Source organism: Hibiscus syriacus, unplaced genomic scaffold (assembly GCF_006381635.1).
Source record: "Hibiscus syriacus cultivar Baekdansim isolate YM2019G1 unplaced genomic scaffold, ASM638163v2 tig00111983_pilon, whole genome shotgun sequence".
Lineage (NCBI taxonomy): Eukaryota > Viridiplantae > Streptophyta > Magnoliopsida > Malvales > Malvaceae > Hibiscus > Hibiscus syriacus.
In genome coordinates, this window is record NW_024063228.1 from 258,226 (window position 1) to 284,377 (window position 26,152).

At 35.9% G+C, this 26,152-nt stretch overlaps 3 pseudogenes; 2 read left to right on the forward strand and 1 right to left on the reverse strand.

Annotated features, from left to right (window-relative positions):
- Positions 1-1,955: 1,955 nt before the first annotated feature.
- LOC120173729 lies at positions 1,956-3,794 on the forward strand (annotated as a pseudogene).
- Positions 3,795-7,926: 4,132 nt separating this feature from the next.
- Positions 7,927-13,958, forward strand: LOC120173810 (annotated as a pseudogene).
- A 3,757-nt stretch (positions 13,959-17,715) lies between these two features.
- LOC120173807 lies at positions 17,716-20,025 on the reverse strand (annotated as a pseudogene).
- Positions 20,026-26,152: the final 6,127 nt, after the last annotated feature.

Below are 26,152 nucleotides of genomic sequence, written 5' to 3' on the forward strand. Positions count from 1 at the left end.
TCTACAACCAGCTTTCCTTCTAAAATTGTTATCGTCCTCTATTCCGTGACAGTGGAATCACTTCTCTACCCCTTTGTTTAAGCAAATGTGTATGTGGAAATTAAGGAGAGATTTGGGATACAGGGACAATCAAGTCAACCCGACTTTAAATTTTCTTTTTCTTTTAAATAATTGCTCAAATTTGTCAAAGTTGAAATTGGAACTTCCGAAATTTGGGGCGAAAAGCTCCAATTCCTCTTTTAATATATACTTTTTAATTGAAATATGATACTACATATAAATAACGTAAAAATCGTTAAAAATATATAAAATCTTAATAATGCAATCTAATAGAACTGTCAATAAAGTCGAGACTCCGGTTTTCCTCTTTGTCCTACGCATCCATCGATTATCTTAACGTGCGCACCTTTCGCCGGCTTCGTCGTCTCAGATCTCCTGCTCAACTGCAACCGACAGTCTCTTATTTGACTGACCCAACTACAAGTGTTTGTCCACTTCGTCGGCGATCGAATTTTAGGTGACATTTTATACTGTATTTTTCTTTGATTTTCTATTCGTTTTTTTGGACTCTAAGTAGGTTTTGATTAACATGCATGCGGATTAATGTGACCAGTTGAATTTACCGGTTTGTGAAACCGTTTGGCTTCGGAAAATTCCGATCGAGGAATGGTTGTTGAATTGTGAATTTTGAGTGTACTTTTATGCGTTGAATTTTCGTTGCCGAAAAGTTGACCTTATGATTCATTTGGGGAGCGTTGATCTTTTACTGATAGGAAGTTTTGGCTTGGAGTATTATGCATGGTTGTACTCGAAGGAGTTTTTTGTTTGTGATCATGTCTGGGTTTTAAGCTACTTGGAACTGAATTAATATGCTGAGAAACTTTCAGGTGTATGAATTGGTGAATCGTAGATTTATGCCATTTAAAATTAACAGTTGCTGCGGCTGAAAAATGTGACAACAACTTCATTTCCAATACGTTTCCATGCATGTGCCATTTCAACTTGGTTGTGAGTAGGAATAATGTATTATTTCTTTGGATATTGTGAATGCCCGGTGCATATGGATGATCCAATGTAGTGTTTCACTCTCATTTCATAGGGGACATCATGTGTATGACTAAGAATGAGATGCTGCAAGTCTGTAATCTGTATTATGGAATTGATGTTGTACGCATCCTATAGTTATTTTTTTCATATGCCACATTCAATATGCTAAATAGAAATGCTAATTATGCAAAAAACTGGGAGCCTGGTCTAGAGTTAGATATGATATTCAGAATTAAACACGTAATCAAAATTTGCAGTTCTTAATATCTTGATCCACACCAACTTATGGTGGAGAAAGAAATGCATTTTGTATCTGCTTTTTGCCTTGCCGTTACTTCATTTATATTAACCAAATACTTATGCCCTCTCTACTTGCATTTTGATGCCTGCATGTTTAACTTGGTGGTGGTTAAGCTGATTTAACACTTTTTCTTGTATTTTATTTTACATTTGCACTTACTCATTGCTAAGTTGTGTATTTGGATTTTACAAATTCGAAACACTTCTCAAGGTATTGAACCATGAGTTGCTTTGGTTGTTGTGAAGAGGACAATATCCACAGAACCACTGAGAATGGAGGCCAAACATGGTTAAAAATTCAGCAGGTAATCCAATGGTTGAAATTCACATCAAAGCTGATAACATGCATCTTCATGAATTTCAATTGGATATTTTTGCATGATCAATATATGAACCAGTTGAATGAAAGATGATAGGTATGATAGCATAAACTCATTCTGTTCCCATAATTAGTTAAACTTTAACCTATATCTTGTTTATTAGTTTTATTTTTATGTTTTTATTTTTTTATTAGCAGGAAATGCATTTGAACTCCTTTTCCTTCCCTATTTAATTTATTACTTGTTACATAGTATTCCAATCTTTTCTTTTGCATACTATTGATTGCTATGATTTATGTTGGCTTTACTGAATCTATGGTGTAATCTGGGTTGAATTTGACCACTCAGGCAAACAATGGAGTTTACCATGCATCTGAAACTGCATCAAAGAGTGCTCAAACTGTGAAGGTTCAGCCTATTGAAGTCCCTGAGATTCCAGTAGATGAATTAAAGGAAATCACAGAAAATTTTGGTGCTAATTCTCTGATTGGAGAAGGTTCATATGGTAGAGTCTACTATGGAGTTCTAAAAAGTGGGCAGGCTGCAGCAATCAAAAAGTTAGATGCCAGCAAGCAACTGATGATGAGTTTTTAGCCCAGGTTCAATTAACAGCTATAATTCATTACATTTACTTCATGTCAACAATAGGATTCTGGAGTTTCAGATTTATATCCACTGATTCATGATTTTCAGGTTTCCGTGGCATCAAGGTTGAAGCATGAAAACTTTGTTCAATTGCTTGGTACTGTATTGATGGGAGCTCCCGTATTGCCTATGAATTTGCATCTAATGGATCGTTGCATGATATTCTCCATGGTATATATGATGATGCTTCATTCATTGCTCCAGTTATAAAAGGTTGAAAAACATATGGGGGTGTGATGATGCTTGAAGCTAGGATCTCTTTGTGATGCACTTATAAAATTTTAAGCTTCTTCCTCTTTTGGAAACAGAATCCGATTTGTAAAGTTTACATGTCTTGCTGTTAATATTGTGATACTTCTATTCTACAATTCAGGTAGAAAAGGTGTTAAGGGAGCTCAGCCAGGTCCTGTCCTAACATGGGCTCAAAGAGTAAAAATTGCTGTAGGAGCTGCCAAAGGACTTGAGTACTTGCACGAGAAGGCTGATCCTCGCATCATTCATCGTGACATTAAGTCCAGCAATGTGCTAATATTTGATGATGTTGCTAAGATTGCAGACTTTGATTTATCTAATCAGGCACCTGATATGGCAGCTCGCCTTCATTCCACTCGTGTACTCGGAACCTTTGTATCATGCTCCTGAGTATGTAATTGGGATTCTTCTTACACTTAATGATATTTTATAAATAGCCATTCTATGTAGCTTGATTTTGGTATGAATGCCATGAACATTGACTGTGTTGTTCTTTGTGGTTGACAGATATGCAATGACTGGGCAATTAAATGCAAGAGTGATGTATACAGCTTTGGTGTAGTGCTGCTGGAGCTTCTGACTGGGAGAAAGCCTGTTGATCATACTTTACCCCGCGGTCAGCAAAGTCTCGTGACATGGGTATTTTTCTGCTATATAAATATATATAATCCAACCGTGTTCCAATGTTAACTTTCATACAAGCTGATGGATGAGTTTTGAATTGTGTTAGGCTACACCAAAACTTAGGAAGACAAGGTGAGGCAATGTATCGATGAAAGACTTGGAGGAGATTATCCTCCCAAGGCTGTCGCAAAGGTATGAATATGCTTAATTGATTGCAACAATGTCTTTTTTATTAGCATATTTGCCCATATTGTACTAATTTGCCAGTAGAATATAAGAGAATTGGGGAAAACAGATCTTTTTGGATGTCCTCTGCAGCCCTTATCAAATATAAACATCAATTTAAACCTATTTTACCTTTCCTATCTAGTCCCCTCAAAGCATTTCTTCATTGTTTGGATTGCAGATGGCTGTTGCTGCATTTGTGTGCAATACGAAGCTGATTTTCGGCCAAATATGAGCATCGTTGTTAAAGCTCTTCAGCCGCTGCTAAACGCACGGCCTGGACCAGCTGCTGAAACACCACCAAGCACTTCAATGTGTGAGGTTGTTTCTTTCTTTCTTTCATATATGTTAATGTCTTCTATTTATATTATATCCTCTTTTTATTTTAAACTAATTAAAAATAGATAAATTCATTTCTCTTTAGATTATGGCATCTCTTGTACAGAAAAACATGACAACCCGAAGAAACATTTATAGTTTCAGGAGAAAAAAAATCACTGAACTTTTTACATTTTGAGGTCGTAATTTATTTATTTTTATAAATTTTTATATCAAAAATATATATCAAAACCACCTATTTCCCTTCGTCTTCGTCTCAGCGCTGAAGACGACTAGTAACACTATAACCCTAGAGCTCGAATCTTCTGACACCATCGACAATGTCAGGGGCAAGATCCAAGGCAACGAAGGCATCCCGCCCGATCAACAACGCCTCATCTTTAACCAAATCACTTAAAATGCTAATAATCTATGAGTTCTGACATGTTCATAAAATATTGTGTCATATGTGAATTATCAATTGTGTCATATGTGAATTATCAATTGGTTTATTAAGAGACGATGGATTTATTTGATGACTGGGGGCTGCAGTCCCTCACCCTGTAATTTTTTTTAAAAATAAATTTAGTTTATATAATTTAAATATTTTTTAGTAATTATCTCTTTATTTTCAAAAAGTTATGTTTTATCCTCCTGAATTGAGATCTTGATTCTATACCTTATTGGAGGGATACTTTTATACAAAAAAGTAAAAATAAAATTATGAATTTAATTTAAGCCATGTTTTAAAGATCTAGCGATCACCAATTTAATTATGTTGTTGAGGCGGAGCTATGGGGTGTTCATGAAGGTCTTACTCATGCTTGGAACCTTGGTGAGAGACAAGTGATGTTGAAGTGGATATCTTGGAGGTTTTTCGTATGTTGCAACAAACATCTCATAGAGGATCGTCCTTTACCCTTCTAGACAGAATTACAGAGTTGCTAACCGGGAGTGGAATGTGAACTCGAGACACATTAACAGGGTCGTTAACCAAGTTGCTGATAAGCTAGCGAAGATGGCCTGAATAGAGGTGTTGCTGACATAGTTTTCTCCACGCCTCCGTTGGAAGTTGCTTCTCTCTTGCAGCAAGACTACTCTGCTCGTGATATAGAAGTTATTGTTTAACTCTTGTTTGCTCTGTTATTTCATAAAAAAAACATAAGCTCCTACTTAATTTTCTCAAGTAAAGTTAAAAATTTTAATTTTATTATTTTGAGTTAAGAAATTATTATTTTCATAATATTTTTTACAATAATCAATCTGGATTAATTATTAATAAATAGAACATAAAATAATAATGAATAACGGAGGAAATTAACTTGTGACCCTAGGACAAGTCTACATCAGACCCCCCTCAATTATTTGCGAGAAACCGAGTATCCCTTCGCTTTTGTTTCACGTGAATCAAAACGTCCACAAAAGTAGTATACATACCTCATATTAATTGCCAATACCATGTGATGGGATATTAATTGCCAATACCATGTGATGGGATAGCCACCTTTTCATGCACACCACCTTCCTATTCGTTTCTAATCTTCTTCTTCCATGCTCATCTTCATTCATTCATCTATTTCATTTAAGTTAATCACCCATCGTTAATACAAATGTTTGCTTTTAATTAATTTTCTCGTATTGTAGCAGAAGGAAACTCAAAGGGTGCATATATTACTGAAATCTGAATAGCTAGCTTAGCGACAAACAATATTGGAATGAATTACAACGAAAATGATTGAAATTTTTATCGTGATCTAGACAACATATTCACATGAATAATGTTGTCTTGGCTAGAAAATATATCCATTTGCCTGTTCAATCATATGATTGTCACGAAAGCAGTTTGTTATGTTGGAAAGGATCATTACAAACAATCATTGGTTTTCTGTTCCTTTCGGAATCAACAATTTCACTTGGCACGGCATCTTTTAATCGGTGCAAATACGACCAAAAGAATAAACAAGTGTTTTTGAGTAAATAATTAGGTTAAGATACAAAAACAAGTCTATTGTTTCTAGCTAATTTGGCAAATGGTGTGATCAGCAGATCATGTGGGTATTTAAACGGCTTACAGACATAACAACTTGGACAGGCTGGAGAGAAATTAGCAAGAGATTTGCTTTGATTCGTGGGCTCTTGTACCTGCCTACAAACCCATATCTCTCCCATCTTATGGCACAATATCCCCCCCCCCCCTCTACTCGAATATAATCCAATCTTCATTATCTATATTCCTTTACAAAATATTTTATAATTCTTTTAAATAAATATTATTATTTTAAATAAATCAATCACTTGAATTGAAGAAACAATCCTAATTCCACGTCATGTGAATTTAATCTACCAAATAATTAAATATTGAAATCAATTCAATCCAATTTAAATAATTACTATGATTTTTAATCTTTTAAATCTGACTAAATATATATTCTTTATCGCTTAAAAATAACATTATTATTTACATGGTTTGTCAAACGAATATTAACAAAACAAGACAAATTAAATTAAATTGTTTTAATTGATCGTGGCCCACTTACGCGGTAGATGCATCAGATCCCGACCCCGAAAGACTCGGTCACACTCCATTACTTGAAAGTTGAGACCACCTGCAGACTCCTTCAGTCTGACCGTTGTGCCACCTCCGCAAATATCTTTCTCGTTTCTCCGTGAACTCAGAGTCAATGATACTTGGCTTCCTCATGGTCAGCAGGATTTTACTTTACTTCCCATAATTGAATGCAGATGCACTGGATCACAACACATGTTTTTTCATAACCGACCTTTTTTTTTTCTTTTATGGGGCGAATTAGTCCGCTAATAATTAATTCATTATATCAATGGGTTTTTTTATATTATTTTATAATATAAAATAACATTATTTTACTTTTTTCGGGCGAATATATAGATAAAGTATCTTTAAAAAAATCAAACTATATGATATTGCTAACTTCTTCTAACGAAAAGATCATGATGAATTTAACACAAACATTAAATTATTATAAATATAAATAAAATCATATCATAAAAATAGTCGAACAATTATGTTATAAAAGCAAAAAAAAAAAAAACGGAATAACTTTTATTTAGATCTAATTTAAAAGAAAATGATACTTTAAAAAATTAAAAACTCATTTTAAAAACAAAATTATAATTTTCATATGTTTATTTAACTCTTTATATTATATTTTAATAATTGTCCTTATATATAAAAACATTAATTATTTTATTATTCTTAGGGGTGTTTGGTTCTGATAATATGGGATTACCGGGAGAATGAAATGTTATTCTCCCGTTTGGTTAACCAGTAATCCTATTCCCCGATAATTTTTTATTCTCAACAGTGGTATTTTTGGGATATATTACCGGGAATGTAATTACCCCTTTCCCTTAGGTATTGTTGGATTACCGGCGTTTTGGACTAAAATATCCTTAAATTTCCCCCCCAAAAATATCCTTCTTATTCGTTGAATAATAAAAATTCTATGAATGTTAAATTAAAAAATAATCCTTAAACTATTTTAGATTTACAAAAAAAATCCATAATTAAAATTTTATATGAAGTTCAGGGGTTAAAATAAAATTTTACCCTTTAATATAAACTTATTTATATTTTTAATTTTGTAAAAAAATTATATGAATTTTATGAATTTAAATTTTTAAAAATATATATATAAATTAATTATAGTAATATAGTAGAATTTCAATTGTTAAAAAACAAATATATAATTAGGACAATTTGGTAAAATATACATTCTAATAATCTTTTATTCTTTTAACCAAATACTGTAATCTTACATTTCTGCTAAACGAACCAAACACAAAATATATCATTCTTAATAATCTGATTCCCCCAATAATCCTATTCCCACTAGTAATCTTACATTGTCGAATCAAACGCACCCTTAAGGTAATATTCTTATTTTAAACTCTATTTTAAATTTAACTATTCTTCAAATAAAGATCTTAATTTTTAAAAAAAAATACAATTTATAAGATTAAATTAAAATTCATTGAATTCAGGTAAAAAAAGTTAATGAAATATTATATGTTATAAAAATTATTTATTGGGTTCCTCCTACTTATTACCTTAGCAAAGGGAGTGGGACACGGAGCGTGCAAGTAGGCCCACCATTCTGGTTTCAATAATGATGTGTGTACTGTTTCCTTTCCTTCCACTCTTTCTCTTCCTCCCCTTTCTTTACCGTTTCTTTCCCTTCTCTTTCACCCTCGAACAAACGGAATCGGAACAAATAAAAAAAAAAGAGCATTTCCCTTTATCGATGAAATTATTTAATCCATTTTTTAGGGGGGAAAAAACAAGTGAATTTGTAAATTATTTCTTTGCCATTTTGTGTGTTCCACACCGCACCACCAACTCATCACCAGAAACGCTTTTCCAAGCAAACAAACACGTTCCTTTCATCAGACAAAACCTGGCGCAAGCGCACTTGTGAAAGGACTTGCGTTCACTTTCCGTCTACCACTTTCCCTACTCTTCCCGCCGTTTTCTTAGCAAGTTTCCTTTTAAGTTTGTTATCCTTTTACCTTTGATTCCGTCTGCCTGTTTAATTGAATTTTAGTTTGTATTTCAATTTAATTTTGGAGTTTTTTTTTAGATTGGAAATAGGAAAAAAAAAGAAGAGGCTCAGTGTTTTTAAGATTTGGAATTGAGAAGTGGGATTCTTTTGTTCCCCCCCCCATAAGTTAATTTGGTATGTGGGTTGCTCTTATTGGAATCATGGATGTGCCTGTGTACTGTTTTTGGACTTTTGGGAAGAACTGCAGCTGATTAGTTGTAATTAGTTGTAAAATTTGTCTATTTTGGCGGTTTTGGAGCTCCGATCTGTCGCTGAAATAGGGTTAAAGTTATGGGTTTTGTGTTGTTAAATTTATTTTTAGATTGAATTACTGGGTTTGGATCTCGTTGTGTATCTGGGTTTGAAAAATGGAGGCTAGACTTGCAACTGAAGCTCGTTCATTTTATGGAATGAGTCCGTTGGATTTGCTGGCAGTTGGGAAAGGACAGTGGAGTGGGATTTGAATGATTGGAAATGGGATGGTGACCTTTTCATTGCTAGCTCGATAAATCAAGTGTCTGCTGACAGCATGGGAAGGCAGTTTTTCCACTTGGGTCTGGGATTCCTGGAAATTCATCGAATAGTTCATCTTCATTCTGAAGAAATGAATCCTGAAACCGATAAAGGGAAAAGGGAATTGGAAAAGAAAAGGAGGGTTATTGTGGTGGAGGATGATGATCAGTCAAAGCGAGATGAGAGCTTGGACGGAACTAGTGGAAGAAGACTAAGTTGTGCGGAGGTTCTGGAAATCGTGCAGTTTGTCAGGTTAAGGACTGTGGTGCTGATCTGAGCCAGGCCAAGGATTATCATAGACGGCATAAGGTTTGTGAGATGCATTCCAAAGCTAGTAAGGCATTGGTTGGAAATGTCATGCAGCGATTTTGTCAGCAGTGCAGTAGGTTAGCATCTAAAACTTGCAACACTTTGCTGACACGAAAGAGAGGCTAATTTAACATGTAGAATTTCTGATAGAAAGGAAGTCTTGATGAGTTTTTGTTGTTCAAGCTGATATGTTGTTTGGTTTTTAGGTTTCATGTCTTCAAGAGTTTGATGAAGGTAAGAGAAGCTGTCGCAGACGTTTGGCTGGCCACAATAAAAGGAGGAGGAAACAAATCCCGAGACTGTTGCCAATAGCAATTCACTGAATGACGAGCAGACTAGTGGTTATATTGTTAAGTCTTTTGAAGTACTTTCTAACATGCATTGTAAGTATAACTTGATTGCTTTATCATAACAATTCATTTTTCCAGTCAACAATGGGGCTCCGTAGCTTCTTTTTTTTTCATACTTCACAATCAGTTTCCCCAATTTTCTTGGGGACCTAATTCGAATTGAAGGCCATGTTTGAATAAGCAATGTGAAAAAATTTTGTTGATGTTTATTGCGAGCTTTCGATGAAATCTGGATTTTAGATGAATTTAGAGTTAAATAGATGGCATGATTCTTTTATAGTAGCATGGTTCTAGCTATCATATATTTTCCTGGAATATTTTGTGTTTGCTTTTGCACTACCCTGGTGGATGATTCTGTTTCTTAACTTACAGCTAATAGATCTGACCAGACAACAGATCAGGATTTGCTATCTCATCTTCTTAGGAGCCTTGCAAACCGTACTGGTGAACAAGGGTGAAACAAGGGGTACTGGTGAACAAGGGGGGAGAAACATATCTGGGCTTTTGCCAGAACATCATGATTCAGAAGCTGTTTCGGCTTTTTTTCGAATGGCCAAGGCCCTCCCCGGCCTTTTAAGCACCAGATCCCTGGACCTGCATCAGAGATTCCGCATAAAGCAATACAGTCCTGTGGTACTAAGGTGCTGAAGTGCCAGGCAACACAGCTGGAGCAGTCAAGATAAATAATTTGATCTGAAGACATATACATTGACTCAGATGATGGCACTGATGGCATAGAGAGGTCACTTGCACCTGCGAATGCAGGGACTAGCTCCCTTGATTGCCCTTCATGGGTCCAACAGGACTCATCAATCAAGTCCACCCAGACCAGTAGGAATTCGATTCAGCATCTGCTCAATCACCTTCTAGTTCCAGTGGCGATGCTCAGGTATGTCTATGTTACATAGTTTCATGATTGCATGATGTTTGTGATTAAAATTCCATGAATATTTTTCTAAGAGGTATAGGATTTGTTAGGTGGCTTTAGCATGTGCAGAAGGGTCAAATTGTGCCACAAGTTGTACATGATTATGCTAACCTTGACTAGTTTCTGGAAGAATGAGCCAGGTTAGTTCTCATTGAGGAATAAGTCAGGTTATAGCCTCATCGAGGAATCATGCTCAGAAAAAGATTATGCTAACCTCGACTGGTTCCTTCAAAGAGTTCTAGAAAGTGTAGGATAAATATAACATAGGCAGGGAGTTATCTGTCATTAACTATGTTATTAAACTTTAGCTTCTGATGATTTCTTTTGACTTTGACCGCAACAGAGCCGTACAGATAGGATTGTGTTTAAATTATTTGGGAAGGAACCAAATGATTTTCCTCTTGTCTTGCGAGCACAGGTACTTTTTAAGTATTTGAATGTAAACTGTACTTTGGGTTTGCTTCCTCGGAAAGTATGCTTATGTAAAATGTTTGAACTTCAGATTCTTGATTGGCTATCACATAGTCCCACTGACATTGAGAGCTATATAAGGCCTGGCTGCATTGTTCTGACAATCTACCTTCGCCAAGCTGAGGCTGCGTGGAATGAAGTAAGCTTGGTTTCTTGAACTATGGACTTTATCTTTGCTTTAATTATATAATTTCTTCATAATTTCAATCCTCTACATCTTTTGTCAGCTTCGCTGTGAGCTAAGGTTCAGTTTGAGTCGTCTTCTGCATTATTCAGATGACACTTTCTGGAGGACTGGATGGATTTGTATAAGGGTGTTAGATCAAATAGCATTCATTCATAATGGTTGGTTTGGTCTTTATTTCTTTTTCTTCACCGGTATTTATTTAATTGATATGACCAAAACAAACAACAGTAAAGCACTTTTGCATGCAGGATTGAATGTTACTTATTTTTATGTTGCAGGTCAGGTTGTCGTAGATACATATTTACCTCTTAAAAGCAATCATTATAGTAAAATCATGAGTGTCAAACCAATTGCCATATCTGCAACTGAGAGAGCTCAATTTTCAGTTAAAGGTATCAATCTGTCTCGGCCAGCCACAAGGTATTCTTTACTCTTTCTTGCAGTCCTTATTCTTGTGCCATACTCAATGGCTATATTTGACCAGGAGTGTGTATAAAATTAGGTCTAGTTTACTGCATTGTTTGTTTTGCTGACATTCTACGGTGCTCCAGAGCCTTTTACATTCTTGGATTTCCTTTCTCAGGTTGCTCTGTGCAGTAGAAGGGAAGTATCTGGTACGGGAAGCTACTAATGAGTTAATGGATGACAATGATGATTCAAGGAGCAAGATAGTCTTCAGTGTGTTACCTTTCCTGCTCCATCCCTAATGTGATTGGAAGAGGATCATTGAGGTAGCTTTTTTTTTTTATAGTCGATCATGTTGCCCCCTCCTCCCTTGCTATTATCTTTGAATATTTGAATTTAGTAAAGTTTCTCGAATGGGGTTAAAGATTACAATATGTATTGTGGGTAAGGTCTATTGTTGTAATTCCTTACATGAAACTCCATCTTATTTTGGGGATAAGGGAGGGAAGAGGACGGTCCCAGGATGGCTAGTATTTGTGATAAATGGTGTCAACTCATTTATTTTAGATACTTAGCTGCTTCCAAAACTTCTCTAAATTTATAGTTGGCTCTGTTATTATTATAGATATGGTGAAAATGTAGAGAAGATGTAGAAGCATGACTCTTTCTGGTTTCCTTTTGCATTGTACTCTCAGATGTTGCATTCTTCTCATGGAATGGAAATAAATAAATTCTACTGTAATATCTTTTTTCTTTTATTCCCTTACATGCATGTGATGAAGATGGATATTATATAACTATTAATAAGCCTTTCCCTAACTGAAGTTGACATCTCCTTCATCTTCTCCAGATTGAAGACCATGGTCTTAATAGTAGCTTCTTCCCTTTCATAGTTGCTGAGGATGATGTTTGTTCAGAGATTCGGATGCTTGAGAGTATATTGGAGATTACCGACGCCGATGCAGATATTGGCAGGACTGGAAAAATGGAAGCCAAAAATCAAGCCATGGATTTCATTCATGAAGTTGGTTGGCTTCTGCATAGAAGTCAGTTGAAGTCTAGATTGGGCCACTTGGATCCTAACCCGAACTCTTTCTCTCAGGCGCTTCAAGTGGCTTATGGAGTTCTCTATGGACCATGAATGGTGTGCTGTAGTGAAGAAGCTCTTAAATATTCTTCTTGATGGAACAGTCAGTTCAGGGGAACATCCTTCCCTTAACCTTGCATTAACAGAGATGGGCCTTCTTCATAGAGCTGTTAGGAAGAATTGTAGATCTCTAGTGGAGCTTCTTTTAAGATTTGTTCCTGAGAAGGCTTCTGATCGATTGGGATTTGAAAATGAGAAGGTAGCTGATGATGTTCAAGAAAGCTTTTTGTTAGGCCTGATGCCATAGGCCCTGGTGGTTTGACTCCTCTTCACATTGCAGCGGGTAAAGATGGTTCTGAGGATTTGCTTGACACATGACCGATGATCCTGGAAAGGTAATCCGTTATTATTTATTTCTAAGCATACCTGGAAGAGAACTACAGAGTTCTTTCTGTTCTCGTGAATTTTTTATCATATTCTGAGTCACATCCTTTTGTGCCTTGTTCAATCCGGATTCTGTCTGCCTGATCTATTTCTGAGTTATTTGCACTAAGTTAAGACTAATAGTGTTAAGTCTGATTACTATTCTATTATTTTCACTCTTTTTTGGTGTTGAATTTCATTTGAAAAACAAGTGTATATTTTCCATTTAGGTTGGCATTGATGCTTGGAAGAGTGCTCGAGACAGCACCGGCTCTACACCTGAAGATTATGCTCGCTTGCGTGGCCACTACTCTTACATCCGCCTGGTACAGAAGAAAATTAATAAGAGGCCAACTTCTGGGCATGTGGTTGTTGATATCCCGAGTGCCATCTCCGACTGTAGCACAAACCAAAAGCAAAATAACGAGTCAACCTCCAGCTTTGAGATTGGGAAGCTTGAATTGAGATCCATGAAGCGACAATGCATCTTTGCGATCAAAAGCTGGCACATGGATATGCAACAGCCAACAGGTCATTAGTGTACAGGCCTGCAATGCTCTCCATGGTAGCAGTTGCCGCAGTATGCGTCTGTGTTGCTCTACTATTTAAGAGCTGTCCTGAAGTTCTGTATGTTTTCCGTCCCTTCAGGTGGGAATTGTTGGACTACGGAGCAAGCTAAGGTCCAGCAACTCGCCCTATGTAGGCAACTATCAATAAGGGTTTGTATTTTGTAATCTGTTTAATACTACAAAGTTAGAATCTGGTGTATTAACACCAGTATTACGACTGAGTTACGGAGATTGTTGACATATATTTATTTGTTATTCTGTTATCAATGTAATGTTTATCAGGGTATGCAACATGATAACACATGCATAGTTCTCCTTGGGTATGAGGTTCTTGTCTTTGATACTGATAGCGGGAGATGTAGCATTGTAACCATTAATAATAAAAACGTGTGTTGTTGCAGCCCGGATATAGATTTTGTTGTGTAACCATTGTCTTCGATACCACTGTCTCTGATACTCGGATGTAGTCGATGTAACTGCCGTCTCAAACTCAGATATAGTCGGAATCTATGTATCTATCATACACTTGGATAAGATTTTGACACAGCACTGAAAAAATATATATAAATTGTCATGTTAAGTTGAATAGGGAACTCTTTCAATCTTAATCTCTTTCAACTTTTCTCACGGTTCATGTTTCTTCATATAGTTTACTCTTTACGACTTTACATATAAAGGGAACAACTCAGTCTTATTATCAACAAAAATCAGTTAGATTATTTTTACAGATGTTTTTTTTTGGGTTGCAAATTGTTTCTCGTGAATGGCTTGATAGTAGTGGACAAAGGCACCGGGAAGAAGCCAAAGGCCATAGTCCCCAAAAAAAGACTGGCAATGTCCGGTCAAAGATTATAGTCTCTTAATGGCAGACAAATGCAGCAGAGCTAATCTGGCAACTCGTGAGGAATGACCCACCAATTGCCAGAGAGAGAATTCACGTGAAGACACAGTCTGTGAGCGTTGTTTATTTTTTCGAAAGATGTTGGCATTTACCTTGCAATAAAATAATTCAAGCCATTGACTGTTCGTTAAGATGGCAGTGTCAATGCCCCTGTCGATTGATTAAACGTGTCTAGTTTGCATAGTTTTCTTCATTTTGGTAAGAACTCTCTGGTTCTTATGACATTGAGAAGTGCTCCGTGTTAGTTCATCATGTTAGACTAAAAGTTAAGATTATGGAGAGGGTCGATGTATGCATGTATGTATATAGGATCGATCGAATGGAAAGAGGTTAAATTATCGAACTATAAAAATACAAAAGGTTTATTAAATGTATTTAAATTCAAAATTTAGAGAAATTTTAATTTTTTTTAGTATTTAAACTTAATAGGAACTAAATTGTATGTATGTACGTACACAATTACTTTGGGAAATAAATTTATACGGAAGCTTAGCTGATAGATTTGAAACTCAACTAGAAGCATGCTATCTCCTTTGGTAGTTTAGTTTAGCTATACCACATGAGAAGAGAGGAAAAAGATGTGGGAAAGCAAGAAGTACAATGGATTGCTCTAATACATATGAAGCATCAACATGAAGAAGCAAAATCTATCACTCCGACACGGGTGTTGGGTATGTATATTTATTCGATAAAAATATATTCAAGGAAGATCATTGTTGATAGAAAAAGCAGGATTGCGACGATTTTCGGCAGTTCACCTTTTTCGATTTGGACGAAGAGTCGCAGTCGGTGGTCCAATTAACTGAAAAATATGATATATGTTGTGAAGAGAGATGGAGGAAGAGAAAAAGGAGAAAAGGATATTCTTTGTAATTAACCAAAAGACATCGCTGCATTTTATTCTTTGTACATCAGAGGTACCACAGGATATCCATGATGTTTTAGCAAGGTAATAATGAAACCCCAACATAATTCACATGAGTGAATTCTGTTAGCTAGAGTACTGTACAGGTATCACTATTGGGGAAGACGATGCTATTGCTAACAGCTGTTAGAAAAAATGTTTAGTTTTCAAAGCAGGCTTAGGTTAACCTGAGACTAGTTATACAACACATTAACCTAAAAATATCTTCCTAGTTAAGAGAGCATGACTGAAATTTTACATTTTTACCTCACTGTAAATTCACTCACACTTCACTCTGTACATATTATATACCTTTGGGAGATCATTCATGCACTAACCAAGTCTAAGCTCTTTCAACACCAAAAAAAAAAGAGATGAAGTGTGCAGAAAAAAATCTTGCCTTGGCATTTCTTCATATTGCCTTCTCTTCACTTCTTTGTTTTGCTGCTTGTGCAGGTGCGTTTATTCCCATTATCATTTCTATCGCCTTTAAGTTTTGACACATGATTAGAGATCGTGGCACCGGGAGTCTAAGGGCGTGCTTAGCATTGCTTTTAGCTGTACAAAAATAACATTTGACGGCGAAAGTAATGTCAATTGAAGAATACTTTTGGAGCCAAATAAAAAAAAAGTTGACTGCTAAGTACTTTTCAACGGTGACGGTCTTGCTAAACTATCTCTAAATCGGCTGACAATCTAACTGCATTTAGTGTATTTCTACTTCATTAATCTCCTTTTGCTTTGTCGATGTTTTAAAGCATTTTTGTACACTAAAATCGGGTTGTGCTGCTGCATGCAGATACAAGAAGACGTGGTAATGGGAGAAACCAGAACCAGAACCAGAAGGTAAGTCCCTAGGAGTAAGCAGAACAGGCTAAAGGGTCTCAGTAGAATTTTAATTGAGTTGCAAGCCAAATAGATCCCAAGTTTAACAGCATTATAATGCCACCTTAAGTTTTTTTCTGTTAACAAAATGGAGGTAACAGACTTTATAAGTTGTTTTCTAGGCAAGCAGTGGTGGAAACACATGGTGCATTGCCAAGCCATCAACAGATAACGCCAGGTTCAATATCATATTAATTACAGCTGCTGGCAGAGCGGAGTGGATGCAGGCCAATCCAACCGGTGGTACATGCTACGCCCGAACACTATCGTCTCCCATGCTTCTTAAGCCATGAATCTCTTCTACAAGGCTGCGGGGAAGAATACTTGGAACTGCCATTTCAATGGTACTGGCATCATCGTTTCAGAGGATCCATGTAAGTTGTTTTTCCACATCATGTGTAATTCAGATCGGCATTTATCCATTTGTCTATTGAAGTGTGTTGATGTTTGAGAGATATTTGGGTTTTAATTGATGTTGTTGTTGGCAGCCATTGGGAGCTGTAACTATCCGATGTGATGAACAGAAAGCCCCGAGATCTACTGAGAAAGACATGTCTATCAAAGTTAATGTTGTTGTGTGATGCGTCCTCTATTTCAGTTGTAGTTGAGAGACAAAAGTTGGTTTCAACTGAGAAAAATAATTTACCTGCGTGTATTTTCATACTCCTATCGGCAAGTAGAATTTCAATCATGGTTACCGTTGCTGTACCGGCATTGGTTATATCGTACTGGTTGATACTACATCTTGTTCTGGTTTTAAATTTTCAACTCAAGCATGGGCTTGATTTACACTCCATCTTTTAAGGAATATTAGCATCCAAGAAACAATAATAATAATAATAATAATAATGAATTCTTTGTCTACAAAAATGCTTTAAGGGTGAATGTATATAACCTTTCAACGAGATAGTGTTTTTTCAACTCTCAAAACAAAATCTATTCCAAACATATCAGCCATGATTCCTTACTTCACCAGGGGTACAGGTATCACTAGTAATATATATCAATACTAGAACAAAATTAATACTCGCATTGACAATCTTGATTTCAATGCATCAAAAGGTGTTCAGGCCCCCTATTTAAAGTACACAAACCTGACCTGAATAATGATAGCATCTAGGTTTCGTAAATGTTAAAAATACAAAGGTTAACATGCACAAATTTAATGCGATTAACCAAATGGAGCCAACAAACTGAATACCAGAAGAATGGGCAGGTCAGGGTCGAGAGGACCCTAATCTCGACCCTATATGCTTAGCATTCCATATTGCAATCATGGAGGGGAGAGCTTTGTTAATTCCAGAGACATCAATATATATAGCAAAATTCTCATACATTTATCGCAACACAGACACTGTTACATGACACAAAAAATCCAAAATAACCAAAAGAAAAGGGAAAAGAAAAAGAAAACCAATAGGCATTATATGTATGAGACTAGAAGCATTCTGGGGATTCGACATAGAGAGTATAGGGCAGCCGCAAGGAAACCGACATCATTTAGCACTATGGATAAGCAAAGCACCGCGCAGTAAGGACAGACAAGGCTCAACTTAAGCTTGGGGTTTTTCCCACTTGAGGGGCTTCACGGTTTCCCAGGTGAAGTCTGGGTCGTCCCTTCCAAAGTGTCCATAAGCAGCTGTCTTCAAGAATCGGTTGTTGCCACCCCTCTTGAGGTCCAGGTTGATGGTGATCATACCAGGCCTAAAGTCGAAGTTCTCCTTAACAATTTGGAGAATTTCCTTGTCGGGAATCTTTCCAGTTCCGTAACTGTCGACGAATACGGACAAGGGCTCCGGAACACCGATAGCATAAGAGACTTGGACGAGGCACCTGCGGGCAAGCCCATTTGCTACAATGCTCTTGGCAGCCTGCCTAACGATGTAAGCACCACTCCTGTCCACCTTGGTTGGGTCCTTTCCGGAGAAAGCACCACCACCATGGGCTCCCCAGCCACCGTAAGTGTCGATAATGATCTTACGTCCAGTAAGACCCGCGTCACCGTGAGGACCACCGATGACAAATCGGCCTGATGGGTTAAGGTGGAAGATTGTCTTCTCATCAAGGTACTTCTCAGGGATGACAGGCTTGATAACATGCTCTTTGAGGTCAGCAGCAATTTCATCATTTGTAACAGTCTCATCATGCTGGGTGGAGATGAGGACGGTGTGAACACGAATTGGAACCATGGCACCATTTTCATTGAAGTACTCAACAGTAACCTGGGTTTTACCATCAGGCCTTAGCCAGGCGCAAGTGCCATTCTTCCTAACCTCAGTAAGACGTGCACCAAGTTTAGTGGCAAGGACATGGCTAAGAGGCATGAGTTCAGGGGTTTCATCAGTGGCATAACCAAACATATGGCCCTGGTCACCAGCTCCAATTTCTTCAGGGCGCTTTGTGAAGTGGCCATGGACACCCTGGGCGATATCAGGGCTCTGCTGCTCGATGTTGACCAAGACCTTGCAGTTGTCAGCATCAAGACCCACATCATCAGAAACAAATCCAATGGAGCGGCATGTATCACGAACAATCTTCTCATAGTCTACGTTGGCTTTAGTGGTGATCTCCAAAGACCATGACCATGTTGGTCTTGCTGCATGTTTCACAGGCAACCTTGCTGTCAGGGTCCTGGGCAAGGCAGGCATCCAGAACAGCATCAGAGATCTGGTCGCAAAGCTTGTCGGGGTGACCCTCGTTTACGGACTCCGATGTGAATAGAAAGGTCTCCATTCTAAGTCTGAACATTGCAAGAATACCAAGCGAATCTTAATACAATTTCTGAGCAGTAACTTCATAAAAGGAATCTTGATTCCTAATTAGCGAGGTATAGAATATGCTGATGATAAAATACTGTAGGATAAAAGAATATTAGCAATGATACAAATTGCTCATGCTTTTCAAGTGCAGTTCCACTCCAGGGATCAGGAGAATCAAGGTTAGGCACAATAGCTTCAAGTTGCCTAGAAGATTATGTTCTTAGCAGGATGCGAACACAAAAGTAAATAATTCAACAGATTCCTTTTACGTCACAACAGCATAAGTTCATAATCTATAATTTTGGAATCATATTCACGGATCCTATTGCAATTTGATATTTATGTTATCGGCAGTTATTTCAAATTGTCTGAAACAAGTCAATAAATACGTCCTTTCCGCTTCTCCCCTGTTCTCTACAAGATCCCAACATAGAGGTTTCTTAACTTTATAGTCAATTTGAAAGATATAGACAGAGATCCAGTAGATCCTACTCAAAATTGGAATGCTTTTCAAGTTAAATTCAACCAAAGTTTAAGACATCATCAATGATCGACAACCGTCAATACTAAATTCACCTTCAACTCGAAGCGTAACTCCAAAACAATATGAACATTTATGCGGTAAAATTACATTATTTAATCCATAGTTAGATCTCAGATCTTTAAAAAAATTCAAAGTCCAGTATGTTAAGCCTAAAAACTCGAAAACAATCATTAAACGGAACAGATCTGCAAGCATTTCAACCAAACTTGACTACAAAAAGAGAGACAGAAAACTCATTTCCCGCTGCTACGAACAGCAAACCGAAATCTCCGAACAAAAAAGAAAGAGCAAAGCAATAAAAAAATAAAAAGCGTAGAAATGGCAACCTGGAGAAAGAAATCCGAGCGGATCTAAGTCGTTGGTTGCAAGAGGGAGGAGAGAGTGTTGAGTAGACCAGACCTCTAGAGAAGCGGAACTCAACGGCACAACGAACATAGCCTCCGAGGCTGCTATTTATAGAGAAAATGGGTGAGATGGGTAGGAATCTGATGAAAGTAAAACTAGGATATCATGGCTGATATCGGAGTTTGGGAAGCAAGAACTGTAGCCGTTTGATGTCAGGGGATTGTCTGATTGTGATTTAATCTTTCAGCGGTTGGTAGGAATTGGTGGGAATGATAAGACATTAGCCTATTATTATTGGTATAGTTTTGTGTACAGTCCTTGTAATCTTCAGACATTAGAAATTTAGGCTCTATTTAGTTTTTGAAAATATTTTCTATTTTTGTTTTTTTAATTTAAAAAATTGTAATTAAAATGAGATTTTGTTTTAAAAAATTAAATAAGGAAATATTTTTTGTTTTTATTTTTCTTATAATAGATTTAATGAATTTGTTAATACAATAAATAAACTATTCAAACTCTTTTCTATTCATAAATTAGAGGTTAATACACACTTGAGTGTATTCAAACATAAATTTATGTAGATATTAAAATATTAATTATATCTATTGATATAAAATTCAATCAATTTGATCTATTTACTTAAAATTTTAATTATAACACCATTCTAAAATTCCATTAAATTAAAGATACTTACGACATTTTTAAAATTAAATGGACTCGCGTTCAATTGGTAATAGCTATGTTAATTAAATAATCACATACTTAAATACATAAGTCCATTAAGAACGTATCAATTGAACTTTGAGTTTTAAGTTGGGTAAGTACAAGAATTATTTTTAAATATCCGAAGAATACAGGGACTGGGAAAATAATTAGACCTTGGTTTTTAAAAATAAACTTAATTTAAGGTTATTATTAGTAACGGGGAAACTTTGGTCACTCACCAACCATCGCCGGTGATATGGCTTTACGGCTTTGCTAGAGCCGTTTGTCTCAGTAGCTTCCAAAGCCATCATGCCACGTGGCTTTGCTTGAGTCTTTTTTCCATTAGGATGGGCATGAGTTTCGAATCTGACGGGCTTAGATCTAATATGATCGGGTCAGATTTTTTTAAAAAAAATTATGTTTGGGTAGGGTAGGGTCTTTTTTTAAATGTGATGTTCGGATCGGTTAGGTTCGGGTTTAGGGTAAAAAATACTTGATCAGACCCGATCCAAAAAAATATATAATTTTATCTTATATATTTAGGAATAATTACAATAATATCCCTTTATATTTTTTTCAATTAAGTTACTATTTTTATTGAATAAAAAAATTTATTATTATTTCAGGTCGGGTTAGGTCAAGTTTTTAAGTTATATATCGAGTTGAGTTCAGATCGGGTGAAATCTTATTTTGATCGGAACGGGTCCAATCTCGGGTGGAGGATTTCTTGTTCTCGAGTCGGATCGGACGGATCAAAAACCCGATCTAACCCGACTCATGTCTATCCCTTCGAAAGATGATTGATGGAGTATTAAATTAGTTTAATATTACAAAAATGTGGGTAATAGACAAAAATATGTTGGTTTCTGCTTTGGCCTTTGGGGATCTCAGATGCACGAGTGTACCTCAATGGTCGTATTGGATATTTGAAGCTATTTTTGAATTTATGATATATCAAAATTGGTTTGGGATTAATTTAGTATTTTTTGTGGTGGCGGAAAAAAGAGGTTTATTTTGAAAAAAAATAAAAAGGTTTTTGTGGTCATTACTTTAAATTATATTTTATAAAATTTCAAAATATTTTTAGATATTTAATTTTGACAAATAATACCTTAATGTTTTAGATATTTATTTTTAACGTGAGGAGGATAAATTTTACAATGACAACTTGTGATTTAATTTGTAACGTGATATATCAATTTTAATTTAGTAATTATATATAAAATATTAATTTTAGTTTTATTATATGTCAACACACATTTTTCGTCCTATTAGGATTCAAACTCCTAAAAATAGGATAGAATTTTAGGATTCAAACTCCTAAAAATAGGATAAAATTTTGCTAGGATTCAAACTCCTAAAAATAGGATAGAGTTATACTATTATATAAATTCCTAAAGATAGGATCCACAAGCAGTATAAATAGCCATTGTAACTCACCATTGTAAGACACGATTTACACACAAAAACATAGAGGAAAGCACGGAAAGATACAAAGGCAAAACTATTGTAAAGGATTCGAAAAGGAAATAAAAGGTAGCATTTTCTTTTTTCTTTCTTTTGCATGTGCACGTTATTTTTCTTGAAATTTGGTTCGAATAACCCAAAACGTAGGTTGCGCCGATGACCAAAACGGGTGGGGTTTCGAAGTTTCGAACCTAGATCTACCCCGAGGCTTATTTTTAAAAACTGGTTTGATTTTCGGTTAAAGGAGGGGAAGAGCTTTTTAAAAATCTATATTAGTCCCTTTATTTATTATATGGATATTTTATTCATTTATTTTATTATTCATGTTATTATATTATATGTATATATATATATATATAAATTATTTTCATTTATTTTTTACTATATTTTACTATTATATATATATATATATATATATATTTCTTTAATATTTTACTTATAAGTCTAATATACTATCTATATATTGTAATTATCTTTATATAGTCATATATTTTTTTATACTTTTAATAGTTATTTATATACCTATTATTAATATATATTCTTAATTATTTTATTTGATTATTTTTTTATTTACGTAATATATCTTATAACTTTATATATATATTTTTATTATTTTCGTTTTTTATTTATTATTATATATTATTTTTTAAAAAATCTTGTGTCTTTATCATTTATTATTAAACATTATATTATATATTACTAACCTAGAGGGTCCATTTTTTGTCTTATTTCTTACTAAAGCCCCCACTTTCGGTGAATTGAGAGGGTATCTTTTCTATTTTTAAGTATTTGGTGTACATATATAGCTTATTTATTTTATTAATACTTTGATATATATATATATATTTATATTTTCCTTTTTCAAATATTACTATATACAATTATTACTTACTATTTTTTTCTTATCTTACTTATTTATTTTATTTTTCCCTTGTATCTTATTTGTTTTCTTTACCTTGTTTATCTAACACATTTCTCGATTTTTTTTAAATCAATCAAGGGTAAGTAATTAGGATCGAAACTTTACTTTTTAATTTAACTTGTCATTTTTCTTAATTAAGACAACTGGAAATTACGTAGTACCGAAAGGGCGGTTCAAGGGTGTTAATCCTTCCTTGACCGTAACCGACTCCCGAGCCCGACATATTTCTGGTAAGACGCATATCAGGTAAGAAATAGGGTATCCGATCAACCCATTTATTTTTAAATAAATGATCGGTGGCGACTCCAATCCACATTTTTCAAGTCGAAGCCCAATTTTGGGGCCCAACCGAAAGACGGTTACGACAGCTTGGCGACTCCGCTGGGGACACAGGTAAGTGAGTCAGGCTAAGGTAATTTCCAGTTGTCTTTTTAACGAAAAGGGTAAGTTTAAATTTTAAGGTAACCTTTCGATCCTTATTGCTTACTTTTGATTATATTTTTTCGAGTAAATAGTTGTACTAATCGTTTTCTCAATGATTTCAGCCCTTAAAGTCTTTTTTCATCTAAAGCTCTAAACCCGAGCTCTGAACCCATTTTAAATGGGGGTGAAAGCGACGCATTCGTGTGAATTTATTCACCGCATATGCCTAGCAAGTAGCCTTCGGGATTCATATACCTTATGTCTTCGTGTGAATTTATTCTCCGCATAGACATAAGGGAATGTGTCCTCTCGAGTTTAACTTAGTCCACACAAGTTTGTAATAGGCTTAGGACTAAGGGTCTGGCAAGCCCAAGGGGCACCAGCAATGAGAACTCGGGTACCAATTTTTTAGAACCTAAACCGGGAGACGATGGAGAATTAGAGCCCACCCCAAAACCTCATTCCAAACCTTAGGCTGCTTTGATTTTATTTCATGCCTTACTTTCTGTTCAAAGCATGCGAACTAGACAAATATGCGGTTAGGATTTGTTTGAGATTAGCATGCGGGATAGAGATCATGTCCGGGTAGGAATAATAAGCATGTGGGGTAGATATCATGTGGGGTAGGACTTTCATTTTTATGATCTTTTTTTTTATTTTTTTCACCTCACTAACTCTTTTCATCTTTCTTTTATTTTATTTTATTTTATTTTCATCACTTGCATCATAAAAGAGGTCATTGATCCACTAAAACGTATTTGTTAAAACTCGAATAATCTGAATCCATGGACAAAGGTGTTGTAATACAAGAGATTAAAAACCCCGAGGTACGACTATGGTCCGAGAAGACTCAGAAGGAAAATGGAGATAGTCTTCAAGGAAGCTATGTGTCAGAGCTAGTTAGCTACGCCTCTATCAGTTTAAAACAGAATAATGTGCAAGAACTTCGAGACATATGAGATAGTTGGAAGAATGATCGGAAATAGAAGTTCAATTAGCGGTATGGTGACATTGCACTTTTGCTTCATGTTAAGACCAATGAGCCCTTAATCAGAGTCTTGGTTCAATTTTGGAACCTGGGATACAGTTGCTTCACTTTTAACCAGGAGGACATGGTACCTACCATCGAGGAGTATACTACACTATTGCATTGTGAAAGCATTAAACTGGAGCGAGCCTACATCAAACACATCAAGAGTCAGCCTTTCAAGAACGGACTGGCTAAGATTGCAGGAGTTGATGAAAAATGGGTGACTGACCGACTCCGAAACAAAGGTAACGGGCAAGACTATAGACCTTTTTGCACTAGGTCTGTATGGCTTGATCATCTTTCCGAAGGTTTTAGGATGCATTGACGCAGCCGTGGTGGAACTGTTTGAGCAACTTCCGAAACGAGTCAACCCATCACCGACCATCTCAGCCGAGACCTTTTGGTCTCTCAACCATTACCGAAGAGCTGGCGGAGGTAGATTCATTGGATGTGTTCAGTTCCTTCAAGTCTGGATTCACATCCACTTCTAGAAGACTAATGGGGTTGCCTACTGTAGATTTAACACTACGTATTCACCTTTGAGAGAGTTCATCACCATGACAGGATATGAAGGCGCTTCAAAAGAGAAATGGATGAAAGTCTTCACTCATCTACAGGACCGGGATATTACCTGGAGAGCCCCCTGGTTGTTCCTCAGTGATGTTCTTTTCAAGTGTGGGAATTCTGACACTATGACCCTATTTGGACTTTGAGGTGCAGTTGAGTATGCTCCGTTGTTGGCAGTTAGACAGTATGGGACACATCAGTTTGTCCCAGCAACATATGGATTATCTATATCAGAGTTTATGTATCACGGTGACAGTTATAAGAAGATGATCAAAGAAGCAGTCGAGTCATGGAAGAAAGTATCTCGGATGAATGTCTAGAAGATTTAGTCCGAACATACCTTTTATTGTTTTTATGTCTCTTACAAGATAAAACATTTTTGTCTGAATAAGGATTATTTATGATAATGGACACTTTTCTGGATCAATGCCTCGAACATTTCATGCATTCTTGCATTCTTGCATTTTTGCATCTTCATCTACATTTTTAAGCATTTTCATAAACATGAAATTAAATCACGGAGGATTCGATGAAGTGGTCTTAACCACATTACACCACATGGAAGCCAGATTTTAACAATTAAAGAAAAACTGAAATCAGTACAGGGGGAGCTGGATCAGCTGATTGTAGGACTAAGCCTGCCAGGATGATCTGAGAAAAGAGTACCCATCTCCTAAGGGCTACGATGTTGAAGTTGTTGCCACATAAGGATTCCCAAACATTCTTCTGAAAACTGTAAGGCGCTTGCCGAAGAAGGGGGCATGGCATATACCATTTGCACTTAGAGGATTATTTTGTTTGAACACATCTTTTAAACGATTGAATTCATGTTACTTTCTAAGGTGGAGCAATTGAACAAATTTTAATCTTTAGTTCTTTGAATATTAAATGAATTGAGGATTCTTTTAATTCTTCAAGAATTATAGATTTTTGACATATGACAAGATTAGACCTTTCTTACCCTGTCTCAAACCCTAGAATAAAACACCTTGATTCTTTACCCAAAATAACTCATTGTCATTATCAAAAAACCAAATTTTGACATTACCTCCATTTGAAATTCTTGAACATTACCTTTATCTTTTTGATACACCCACACCTTTCTTTGAGTCAATAAGATCACACAACTGTCTTTTTAGACTCAAAATTA